At 36.0% G+C, this 13,188-nt stretch overlaps 1 pseudogene across 1 annotated transcript; it reads left to right on the forward strand.

Moving 5' to 3' along the window:
• Window positions 1-2,707: 2,707 nt before the first annotated feature.
• On the forward strand, window positions 2,708-5,931 carry LOC306667705 (SERTA domain-containing protein 3-like; annotated as a pseudogene). The gene is made up of 2 exons: window positions 2,708-2,719; window positions 4,741-5,931. The product of its transcript is annotated as an SERTA domain-containing protein 3-like (transcript).
• Window positions 5,932-13,188: the final 7,257 nt, after the last annotated feature.

Raw genomic sequence — 13,188 nt, forward strand, 5'->3', positions numbered from 1 at the left:
AGAATGTGCTCAACAAACCCCTGAAGGTCTTAAGATTTCAATTTTAGAGGGAGGATATTACATTTTATCAAAATTTTTATGCATTCTCATGATCTAATAATAGCTATTACTAAATTTATTTTGTAAGTGCAAGTTTATGAAGAAAAACAATTAGAGAAAACTAAAAAACTTTACAATCCTTAGATGCTGTGTTTCTAGATAATAAGACTGAGACTCAAAGAGGTAACAGTTTGCCTAGGGAAACTGTTACCTAACAGTTAATGGTTCAAATGTGTTTAATCTGCCTGATGTTGTAACTATACAGAAGGGTTTATTCCAGTCCATTTACATCAAGTAAAACTCTGTTTTCTTACCTTGAATAGGGAAGTGCATGTGTACTTTAAATATACTAACACCCATTGTCTTGTATGGAAACTCCCAATTGCATTAGTAAGACATAGAAAACACACAAAGCTATATTACTAAAATTACAAAAGGGACTTGGTTACAAATAACCATATTTGAAGACCAGTAAGAATCAATAAATTTGCAGATAATAAAAAGTTTTCAGACAATGTGGCCTGTAGTTTTCACAATACCAGTGTAAAATTCACAGATCTTCAACTCTCATTTTCAGTGTTGCAAGGAGTCCTGTACACTACACATATACTTTATCATCATCCCAATAATGCAAAATGGGATTGATCATATATTCACAGTTCCTAATTCTTTAAAGTGCTTTAATTCACCAAAGCATATTTTAATATTTCTTCTAGTGGTTATTATAAAACACTACATTCTCTTCTGGGTTTTTGATATATATGAGACTATATGTGTGTGTGTGTATACATATATATATATGTATACATATATATGTAATAATACATATTTATTTCCAACATTAACCAATATTTCAGTTTGGAAACAAATATTTATAGAGTCTTAGAGCACTACTTGAAGGACATATGGTCCATACAACCTCTACTCCATTATTATCTATATCTTTTATCTATTCAAAGATCAAGAAAGAGAAATACTTATTTGTATTTGAGGGGTGCTTTTGTGTTTCCTTTGTATGCTACTTTTACTAATTTTGGCATTATGGCCTCAATTTCCATAGAGAAACATATAAGAAACCTATAAACACCTAAAGCTTATATTTATTATTGGGATGATGTTTCAGGTGTTGTATACTGTACTCCAATTTTCTTCTTTTATGATGACTCAAGGGAGAAATTTCCCTCCAAACCTCTGTGTTCTTTTCCTGAGTAAATGATTTGTTCTTCTCTTGAGGATACATTATTTGCTCTTCCATCTATAACAATATACAAGACCTTATGATATCTTCACCTCATTATCCTTTCTTTCTGAATTTATGAATTTCTTTCTGTTTTTAGTCCCATAACTTACTGTAGTTTTTTCTGTAGGTCACATTATATCTTTTTTTTTTTTTTACATACAGGTAAAAAGTATAAAGCATTTTCACTTTATATTGTCAGAATAAATAAACCAGAGACATTACTGAGCACACTACTGGGTGAGGCTACTATAATTTAAACTCAACTTAGACTCTAAAATATAACCTGGATTCTACTTTTGTCTAGGAAGCTAGAAAGACAGTCTGTATGATGCCAATGATAACAACCACAAGAACAAAAACACAAAGCTGGGTATGCTGCAAAATCACAACATATTTTGAAACCATGAGAAGCTAGACTGCAGGCCAACCCAGAGACCTGAAGTTTATGGAGAGGCAGGATTACAGAGTAGAAAACCTGAGACAAAGCATGGGGGAAAAGAGTGGATGCCCTATGTTTAGGTAGAAAGAAAGCAGTTACATTTTAGTAAATTGCTGTTGTCTTTCTCTTTGCTAACATGATAAGAAATCCTTGGAACACAAAAAGAATTCCACCCTCACTCAGTCTCTTCCTCTGATCCTTTGGTGGGTACTCACGAGAACATTAGGAAGCAGATCTGTGATCCAGAGAAAGTCTCCTGTAACGATTAACCAACCTTGTCAGAAAGGCATGAAGCCCATCCTCCCCTGCTCTTCTCCTATATACAGCAAACAACTTAAGCCTTAAGAGGAGAAACAGAAAATTTTGTCATGCTAAAGATGCAAATATATATCCATAGTTTCTGGGAGATGAAAGAAAAATCACTTTAAACATACAAAGGAACAAGAAATTCTGTGACAAAAGATCAACTGCTTTTATGGGTTTAGCATCATCAGAAATGTTGAAGCAGGAAACTGTCTCCCCAAATGACCAAAAACCTGGCAGTTTGTTTGCCCTTTGGAAGAGAGAAAGAAATGAGTCTCATCTTTAAGGAGAATTAAAGATGAGAATTCATAATTACAGGGAATTATGAAATCTGTAGATGGGCCAGGATAACAAAAAATCCCCCATCTTCCAATAAACACCAACAGACTTAAAAACAAAGCTAAGCCAACTAAAAATCACCAACTCTTTTATCTCTTATCAGAAATAAGAGGTCACAGAACAAATCATGGTCCTGAATGGGGGAGGGGGCTGCGGAGGGGAATAGGGCAGGTGAATAGAGAGAGGCATGTTTCCCAGGACAGAAGATTATGAATAGGAACCAACTGGGGATAGTACCCCTGAGGACTATCAAAATGTGATTCATTAATGGCTGGAGGCTCAGGATGGAGGAGTTTTTGAATTGAAATCTGTATGAGCAATAAAGATAGATCTCAACAGATGAATGGATGAGCAAACTGGTATAGCCATTCAAGGGATTATAGTTCATTATTAACATGAACTATCAAGCCATCAAAAATTATGAAGAGAAATCCTTAATGACTATTTCTCAAAGAACCAAATATGGAAAGGCTCTATACTGTATTATTACAAATAATGTGACATTCTAAAGAAGGCAAAACTATGCAGACAGTAAAAATATCAATGGTTGCCAGAATTTTGAGAAGGGAGACAGAAGGAAGGGAGACAGGAAGAACCTATGGATTACTAGGCTATGTAATGCCTCTTGACACTATCATGATGGGTTTCTTATCACATTTGTCAAAATCCAAGAAAGTACCACAAAAGAGTGCATTAAGTGCCATTATTCTTTCATCAGTTTTAACAGATGTTTTACAGTAATCATAATAATAGGGGAAACTATGTATGTGTTGTGCATGAGAGAGAGTGAAAGAGAGACATGTATCCAATTCTTAATGCTTTCTAACCTTTCTTGAAATTTAAAACTGCTCTAAAAATAGTCTATTCCAAAGGGGAAAATATGGTCATAAAGTCACAACAGTCTACTATTGGATTCAGGACAAGATAATAGAGATTCCTTCCTTCACATTGGGAAGACAAAAAACAAAGAATATACAGGTTGAGAAAACCCCTCTGAACTCTCCAACCCTCACTATAATTGCAAGGTATAGCTAGAAAATATGAAGCCTTTAGTGAGACAAGATAGACAGGAGTACACACATGCACACACACACACACACACACATTTACTACTGTTTTAACAAAAGCCAGGTATGCTCATTTCCTCATGCAAAACACTATAGACATCATTTTCCTATACACATGGCATCTGGAAGGAAGGCAAAGAAAGGAGGAAGGGAAGGAGGGAGGTAGGGACAGAAGAAGGGAGAAAGGAATAAAGGAACAGAGGAAGGAGTGGGAAAGGGAAGGAGGAAACATCCCCTGTTAACAGACAAAACAGAACTATCAGATTTAAAGATCACTTTCAGGGAAAACAATTTTAAATTGATGACTAATTTATCAAAAAACATCTAGCTAAAGATTGGAAAACATCACTAAAAATGATAATTTAAAAGTTCAGCAATAAATGAAAGTTCCAAAAATAATCTAATGGAAATGTTAGAAACAAAATACAGCATTAGAGATGAATTCTTTTTTATAACCTTATTTTTAGATTCAAGTTAAGAAAAAAAATGTAAGTGAACTTGAAAACAGAACAAGGAAACTTAACCTAAATGTAAGCACAGAAAGAAAAATTAGTACTTAAAAGAAGTCAGAAGTGGTAGACAATACAAAATATGTTCTTCCATTGAGAATATCAGAGGAGAGAAGGTACAGAAGCAAAATGGTTGAGGATTAAAAAAAAAAAAAGGAAGAAAAATGAAATCACCAATCTCAGAATTTCAGAGAACCAAAGGGAAGAAAATTCTCCTAGGAGAGAAAATTCTCATATGCATATTATTCAATGAGTAACAAGGCAGAGATGAAGGGAAATATTTGAAGAGAGCTGGAGGAAGAAGACACACTCTACACAGAAATACCAAGAACAGAGCACAACTCTAGTTAGAAAATATGCAAAATAAAAGACACAGTAGCATTTTTGTAGTATTAAAAACAAACTTTAAAAAGCAAAATTAAAAAAACCCCAACAACCCTATATTCAGTATAACTGTCTTTCAAATGAAGGTGAAATAATATTCCCTAAAACAGAATATCTATTCCTGAAGAGCTGAACTAAATGGAATGTTAAGGGAATTTCTTTAGTCAGAAGGAAAAACTATTGGATATAAACTTAGATCTACATGAAGAACTGAATAGGTTCACACAAATTTTAAAGTACCTATTTCCTCATTTTAATTTGCTTATAAGATAATTAATCTTTAGTAAAAACTAAGTAAAACTAAAGTTTTTACATTTTACATAAAATAGTATAATAATTTTGAAGGTGTATGATTAGAAACTAAAACTTTATATTGTTAGCTTGGGACATCACATAAAAATTTAGCGGGCAACTCGGTAGGCTTTCCAGGAGGTGGTCGCTGCGAACCTGGCAGCCGAGGGCATCACAGTAGGAGGTCTGAAGAGGAAACACTCATATTTGGAAGAGGAGAAGAGGATGAGAAGTGGGACTGGAGTCCAGCAAGCCTGTGGGGCTGCCAGCAAGCTCTGTTCCGCATCTCCCTAGACAAAGTCCAGCGCAGCCTGGGCCCCCCGGGAACCCAGTCTCTGCAGGCATGTCCTCATCCACAACACCTTACAGTAACTCCAGGCTGCCATTCACCTGGCTCCAGCACCTGCCCTGCCCCTCGAGCCCCTCTTCCTGGGCGAAGAAGATTTCTCCCTGTCCACCACCATTGGCTTTATCCTCAGGGAGCTCGAGACATCCATGGATGAGATGAAAGGTGCTCAGAATCTGGTGGCTCCCCGGGGCCTCCAGAATGAAGTGTTACCGCAACCTAAGCCAGTCTTCTTAGAAGCTCTGAGCTCCCAGTACCTACGGGACTCTGGCCTAGATGACTTCTTTCTGGACATTGACACATTTACAGTGGAAAAGGAGCCTGTGCTGGCCCCCACAGAACCTCCTCACAACCTGTGTGCCCCAGGGTCCTGGGAATGGAATGGACTAGATCACATCATGGAAATCATTCTGGGGTCCTAAAACTACGGTGGAGGCAGAACCCTTCCACTGAGGCAGCAGCCTCAGTGGGCTGGATCCCTGGATGCAACTCTTGTGTGTGTTGGTGGGGGCTCCAGAGAGTGACTGAGCTCCTTTCCTCCCATGTCAGTGTTCTACAAACTTGCATGTGTGTGTGTCTGATTACCCCAGCCTTCTGTGAAGGTAGGTCTTCATTAATTTACCTGTTCCAAATGCCTTAACGAGACTCTTGTTTCTGGGAGTCTGACCTCTGGCTCACATGTTTCTTCTGCCTTTTCCTCCAGTTCCCGCTCCCCTTGTGACCACTGGGGCCTCAGGGAAGATACAGCAGGGCCTGGCGACAGTGGCGGTGTACTGCTGGTGGCTCTAGAAACCCAGGATCTGCCCCTTGAGGGAGCGGGAGGGGCTGGTCTCCTTCCCCCAGGCAGAACCCCACTTCCTTGGCAGGACCCCAGCCCCAGCAGCCTCCTGATTCAGAACCAGGCTGGACCACATGCAATAGGGTGGAAACCAAACTGCTCTGTGCCATGGGATTTAAAAGAAAGGCAGGGTTTGTGGTGGGTTTTTTTTTTTTTTGTAATTTTTTATTTTAAATAAAAGTATTTTGAAAGGAAAAAATTTAGAGGAGGAAAAATTAAATCATGGACAATGTTTCATTAATTCAAAATCAGGCAGAAAAGGAGAAAAACTAGAATAGATAAAAAAACAAAAACCTAGCAAAGTAATAGAGTTAAATATAATTCTATTAATATTTTTCTTAAGTATAAATGCTGTAAGCATATCCATGAAATGACAGATTTTTATGCTTAATAAAAATGCAAAAACAAATATTATGTAATTATTAGAATTTTTTAAAAATATTTGCACATAATTGTTAATGTGATGATGAGCAGAATGTCTGCCCCTAAGGGTGAGAGAAAGAGAAAGAGCACTCATAGCAGAGGAACTACCCTTAAGTAGTGGAAGCCCACAGGCTGATTGAACCAATGACTAATGATAAAGTAAATAATCTAGATTAAAAAGTAGTGTGTGGGGGAGGGGGCAGAATCAGGGGAGAAATGGCTAAAGCCTTGTTCCTTTCACACTCCATGTTAGTACCTGTTTAAAATAAATGTACTTTATCTTTAAACTGTATATGTGGATCAAAATATTGCATTTTCAATTCAGAGGAAAGTTTTACTAGGACAGTTGTGAAAACCATAAGAAAATATGTATTTGTATCCCATAATTGGAAATACAAAAGTTTTCATTTTCCTTTGTTCATGTGGGGTGTTGGCATAATTGGAATCTTCTTAACTCTTCTATTTTAAGTGACTTATCAATCAAACTATTTTTACAGTATCACATAATATGGAGAAGAATCATTAACATACATTTTCTAGTTTAGGGGTGTGTGTGTGTTCAAGCAAAAAATCACACTCAAGGTATATTTAAGCAGAAATTAGCTTTACTCTTAAAAGTGCCATGACAAAAAGTATCTCTCCATCTAAAATTCAGTCTTGAATTTCGAGCATAAATTCCTAAAATTGGGTTGCTTTAGTGGTATGTAATTTTAGTGTGTTTCCAAAAGTTCATGTGCTGCACCATTAGTATGGCAGTTTTGAGGGGTGATGGGACTTTTAAGACATGGATGTTAGTAGGTGCCCTGCCTTCTGAAGGAATTTATGTAGTTTTCACAGAAAACTAGTTAGTTCCTGTAAGAAGATTTTTATTTAAAAAAGTGAGCTTCACCCCTGAATCTTTCCAACTTCTTTTCTCATCATTTGCTCTCTACCTTTCTTTCCCACATACTTCCAACATTATGTCATCGGCCATACTGTAATGCATGAAGGCCCTCCCAAAGGCTGAAAAAAGGGAGCTGTCCTATCTTGTATCTTCAGCCTCCAAAATGTGAGATAAATAAATCTCTTACTTTATAATATACCAAACCTTAGATATTTTGTTGGAGCAAATAATTAGAGGTTATCAGATCAATATAAAAAATGTTGTAGGGTATTAATACATATTGATTGCAAAAAATAGTTTTAAGTTGTATATTTAGGTTTTAATCACCAATGTGTAAATAATTATATCTACTACCTCACCATAATTTACTATATTTGAGATGGCAGAGCAGAGAAGTATACTTTCCAAATTGCTCTGTGATGTGGACCAGGAAAACAAACAAACAACTTTTCATTGTGGTAGATAACAAAATAAACCTTACTGCAATTTAATACTACACTCTCAGAACACATAGGCACTCAGAAAATTGGATAGAATAAAAAAAAGGAAAAATCCCCTGCTGGTGCCAGCAATTCCTCATGCAGATCCATCACAGGCAAATTGGACAGGGAGACTAAGAAAACCCACTTTTCAGGTGGTACTGTGGAGTGTCTTGAAATGGAGAAATCAGTGATCAAAGACATTCTCAAAGTGATTCAGTGAGTGAGCCACAATATATTCTTGTGTGGGAAAAACACTGTACTTCTCTTGGTAACCCACACAGCCAAGACAGCCACTATTATTTCCAGCTGTACTATGGAAGCCAGAGTGTGCATCAACACCCTGGTGCCCAGACCTGTGTAATTCCAGCTCATTCCTAAAATGTGACCTGGCAGAGGCTCACCAAATGACCCAAGTGTGACTAGAAAACCAGGTGAAATTTAAGCATGAAGAGTGTGGTATCCAGGGGAATTCAGGACATCATACCCTAGAGATCCTGGGTGCCTTTTACCCTTTGAGTCTGATGGTTCACAGAACCAGCTGGGGAGGACCAGGAATTGTTTGGGTCAGAGGAGTGAACATTCACTTCAATCCTTTTGTACGTGAGCCCAGCAGGGTGAAAGACTGACTTCTCTGCTGCAGAAGCAGAACCCAGGGAAGACTCCAGGGGTCTGGACTCCTCGTGTAGATCAGAAGCAGCCGGATTTCAGAGTGTGCTGATATAAAAGCTTCAGAACAAACATCATTGAACAAAGCTGGACCCAAGCACTGTCTGTAGGATCTTTACCTCTGGGAATTCCTCTCACAGAACTTGAGAGCAACCCCTTACTGTGAATAGAGAAGACAACAACATCCAACCTGCCCCACCTCATACTAACAAGAAGGGAAGCTGACAATGGGCTACTCCACTAGCTCCACAAGGAGAAGGAGGACTTGGACAGCCACTGACTACTACTCTTGTGTGTAATACATACCTCAAGAAAAAAATGGAAAATTTCCAGGGACACTCTAAATTCATAGGTTAGAAGCTCTGCCACCTCAGATTCACATAGATAAAGGAATAGACTTAAAAAGATTATGAAAAAGTAAAGGAACAAATCATCCCAAACAAACCAAATTACCTCATTAACAGAGTAAAATGATATCATAGTGGAAGAAAGGTCAGAGAAGGAATTTAGAAAGTTCATTGTTAAGAAGTGAATTCAGAGAGAAAATCCAAGAAGTGAAAAATCACTTCAATAAGGAGACAGAAATCCTGCACAATCTTTTCAATGAAATAATATTAGAAAATTTTCCAAAGATTAAAAATGAAAAATCAAACACAGGAGGTTTACAGGACTCCAAATATACAAAATTATAACAAACCTTCACTAAGGCACATTTATTACAAAAATACCCAACATACAAAGTAAGGATAAAATTTTTAAGACTGCTAGAGGGAAATGACAGGTCATATGTGGAGGGAGACCAATTCTGATCTCAGCTGATTTTTCAACCCAGACCCTTAAAACTAGGAGGTCTTGTAATAATATGTATCAACCTCTGAAAGAAAATGGATGGCAACCAAGAAAACTATACCCAGCAAAATTAAGCTTCAGAATTGATGATGAAATAAAACATAACAAAATCTCTGGGGCACAATGAAGATGGTTCTAAGAGAAAAGTTCATAGTATTGGGACCATTCATTGAAAGAAAAGAAAGTCACCAAATAAATAACCTGACATTACATCTCAAAGCATTAGGAAAAGAATAACAAATCAACACCAAAAGCAGTAGAAGAAAGGAAATAATTAAAATCAGAGTTGAAATAAATAAAATTGAAATGGATAAAATTTTTTTTAAAAAATTCACCATATCAAACCGGTGTTTCTTTGAAAAATAAATAAAATTGATAAACCTTTAGCCAAGCTAATAAAGAGAAAGAGAAAACTCAAATTACTAAAATTTGCAATGAAAAAGTAAATATCATGACAGACTACTGAAGTACAGATGATAATCAGAAACTATTTTGAAAACTTATACTCAATGAAACAGAACATTTTAAAGACATAGACAAATTTCTAGATACATATGACCTACAAATTTAACTGGGGAACACAGAAAATTTAAACAGATCAATTTCAGGCAATGAGTTTAAAGACACCTTCAGAAGACTACCAACAAAGAAAAACTCAGGACCAGATGGATTCTCAGCCTAGTTCTACCAGACTTTCAAAGAAGAACTAACACCAATACTCCTCAAATTATTCCATTGTTATGGTTTACATATGGTGTCCCCAAAACGCTCACATGGGAAACAATGCAAGAAGGTTTGGAGGAGAAAAGTTTGGGTTATAACTTTAACATAATCAATACATTAATCCCTGATGGGTTTAACTAAGTGGTACCTGGAGGAAGTAGTTCACTGGGGGCATGACTATGGGGTATCCATTTTTTATGTAGAGAGTCGAGTCTCTGTGCCTCTGATCATACGTGAACTGCTTCCCTCTGCCACACTCTTCTGCCATGATGCTTAGCCTCACCTCTCCTCCAACAATATTCTTTATAGAAACAGAAAAAGCAGACATGAAATTCATTTGGGAAAAAAAAAAAGATGCCCAGAATAGCCAAAGCAATCCTTAGTGAGAAAAGTGAAACAGAAAGCATCATAATACCAGAAGTTAACTTATACTGCAGAGCTATAGTAGCAAAAACAGCATGTTATTTGCTTTTAAAAAAGTAGACATGAAGACCAATGGAACAGAATAGAAAACACAGAAACAAAGTCACATAAATTTGGTTATCTCACACTAGACAAAGGCATCATAAATGTACATAGGAGTAAAGATAGCCTCTTCAACAAATGGTGCTGGGGAACTGGAAATCCACATGTAGCAGAATGAAATTGGGGCCCTATCTCTCATCCTATACAAAACTCAACTCAAAGTTGATAAAAGACCTATGCATTAGAACAGTGACCCTGAATCTAGTATAAGAAAATGTAGGCCCAACACTAAATCATGTGGGTTTACAAACCAACTTTCACAGGAAGACTTCTAATGCACAAGAAACACAATGAAAAATCAATAAATGGGATTATAACAAACTAAAAACTTCTTTACAGCAAAGGATACAATCAAGAGAGCCTACAGAATGGGATAAAATCTTTGCCACCTACCCCACAGCTATAGCATTAATTTCTAGGATATAAAGAACTCAAAAAGTTAACACCAAAAATGCAATTGCCCAAGCAATAAATAGGCAAAGGAACTAAACAGACCATTCACAAAAATAGAAATACAAATGGTCAACAAATAAATGAAAAAACTGTGTGACATCTTTAGCAATTGGAGAAATGCAAACTGAGAATACAGTGAGATTTCATCTCCAGTCAGAATGGCAACACTCAAGAATACAAGCAACAATAAATGTTGGTGAGGATGTGGGGAGAAAGATTCTCATACATCACTGGTGGGACTGCAAATTAGAGTAACCACTCTAGAAAACAGTATGGAGAGTCCTCAGAAAATGTGCAATGGAACCACTATTTGACCCAGTTATCTCACTCCTTGGTATATATCCACAGGACTTAAAATCAGCATACCACAGTGACTCAACCTTATCAATGTTTATAGCAGCTCAGTTCATAATAACTAAGATATGGAACCAGCCTAGGAGCCTTTCAATAGATGAATGGATAAAGAAAATGTGGTATTTATACCCAGCTGGCTATTACTCAGTTATAACTGAGACTTTATGATATTTGAAAGTAAATGGATGGCTCTAGAGACTCTTATGCTAAATGAAACAAGCCAATTCCAAAAAACTAAAGGTCAAATTTTCTCTCTTATATGTGAATGCTAACACACAACAAGGGGGAGAAGGGGAAAAATAAGGGTTTGGTAGATTATGAAAAGGGAAATTAAAGGAAGGGAGGAGTACAGGGACAGGAAAGACAGAGGAATGATTCTGACATAATTTTCCTTTATACATATACGAATATACCACATTGAATCTCCACATCATATACAACCACAAAACTGGCATCACAACTAGAATAAGAGGCACTCCATGTTTGTATGAATGGTCAAAATGTACTCTAATGTCAAGTGAAACTAAGAAAAATAAACCAAATAAAATAATAAAATAATAATTTAATTTTTTAAAATTAAATTTAATAACCCAAAGATACATTCAATTATTATTTTATGCCCATTTTACTATATGTTGAAACAGTTTCATAGTTTCTCACCTGCAACATGCTGTTTTAATCCTTTTTTAATATCAAACTATGATCACATTTCTTACTAAATTGAGTTTTACATATGAGGGATATTGACACGTCATGTTATAAATTTTAACAAATTGTTATCTTGAGAGAAATACTTGTTATATACCTTTTACTATGTTCTCCTTTTTTCTTACATACAATTTAGAATTATTATAAGTAATTATAGGCTTGTAACTGAAGAATATTAATGAATGTAAAATTCATAAGACAGAGGCATAAAGATTGCTAATATTTTGTACATCCATAATTATATGTACCTACATCTTTTGATATGTTATAAATGGAAATATAGTACTGTACTTTTATATAATTCTTCTCATGAAAGGTCTAATTTATTATTGATTTCTATTCTGGTATTTAATAACTGTTGTATACTAAAAAATCTGGGAATATATCATTATTTTATCAATTCCATTTTCTTGAAAGAATAATAGTTTGCATTAGTATCTTACCTGAGGTATGTTGGTAGATATATATTTTGTATTCTTTCCTTGACTTATCTTTAGTCATTTTAATAGATGAAATTTTATACTAAAAATATATAATTTGAAGACCTCTACAATGAGAACTATACAACACTAAAGAAAGAAATTAAAGAACACCTTAGAAGATGGAAAGATCTTCCATGTTCTTGGATAGGAAGAATTAATATTGTCAAAATGGCCATACTACCTAAAGTGCTATACAAATTCAATGCAATTCCAATTAAAATCCCAATGACGTACCTTACAGAAATAGAGCAAGCAATTATGAAATTCATCTGGAAGAATAAGAAACCCAGAATAGCTAAAGCAATCCTTAGCAGGAAGAGTGAAACAGGGGGTATTGCAATACCAGATCTTCAACTCTACTACAAAGCAATAGTAACAAAAACGGCATGGTATTGGTACCAAAATAGAAAGGTAGATCAATGGTACAGAATAGAGGACACGGACACAAACCCAAATAAATACAATTTTCTCATACTAGACAAAGGTGCCAAAAATATGCAATGGAGAAAAGATAGCCTCTTCAACAAATGGTGCTGGGAGAAATGGAAATCCATATGCAACAGAATGAAACTAAACCCATATCTCTCACCATGCACGAAACTCAACTCAAAATGGATTAAGGACCTCGGAATCAGACCAGAGACCCTGCAGATTATAGAAGAAAAAGTAGGTCCAAATCTTCACCTTGTTGGTCTAGGACCAGACTTCCTTAACAGGACTCCCATAGCACAAGAAATAAAAGCTAGAATCAACCACTGGGATAGATTCAAACTAAAAAGCTTTCTCTCAGCAAAGGAAACTATCAGCAATGCGAAGAAAGAGCCTACAGAGTGGGAGAATATCTT

The sequence above is a fragment of the Sciurus vulgaris genome (genome assembly GCF_902686455.1).
Source record: "Sciurus vulgaris genome assembly, chromosome: 8".
NCBI lineage: Eukaryota > Metazoa > Chordata > Mammalia > Rodentia > Sciuridae > Sciurus > Sciurus vulgaris.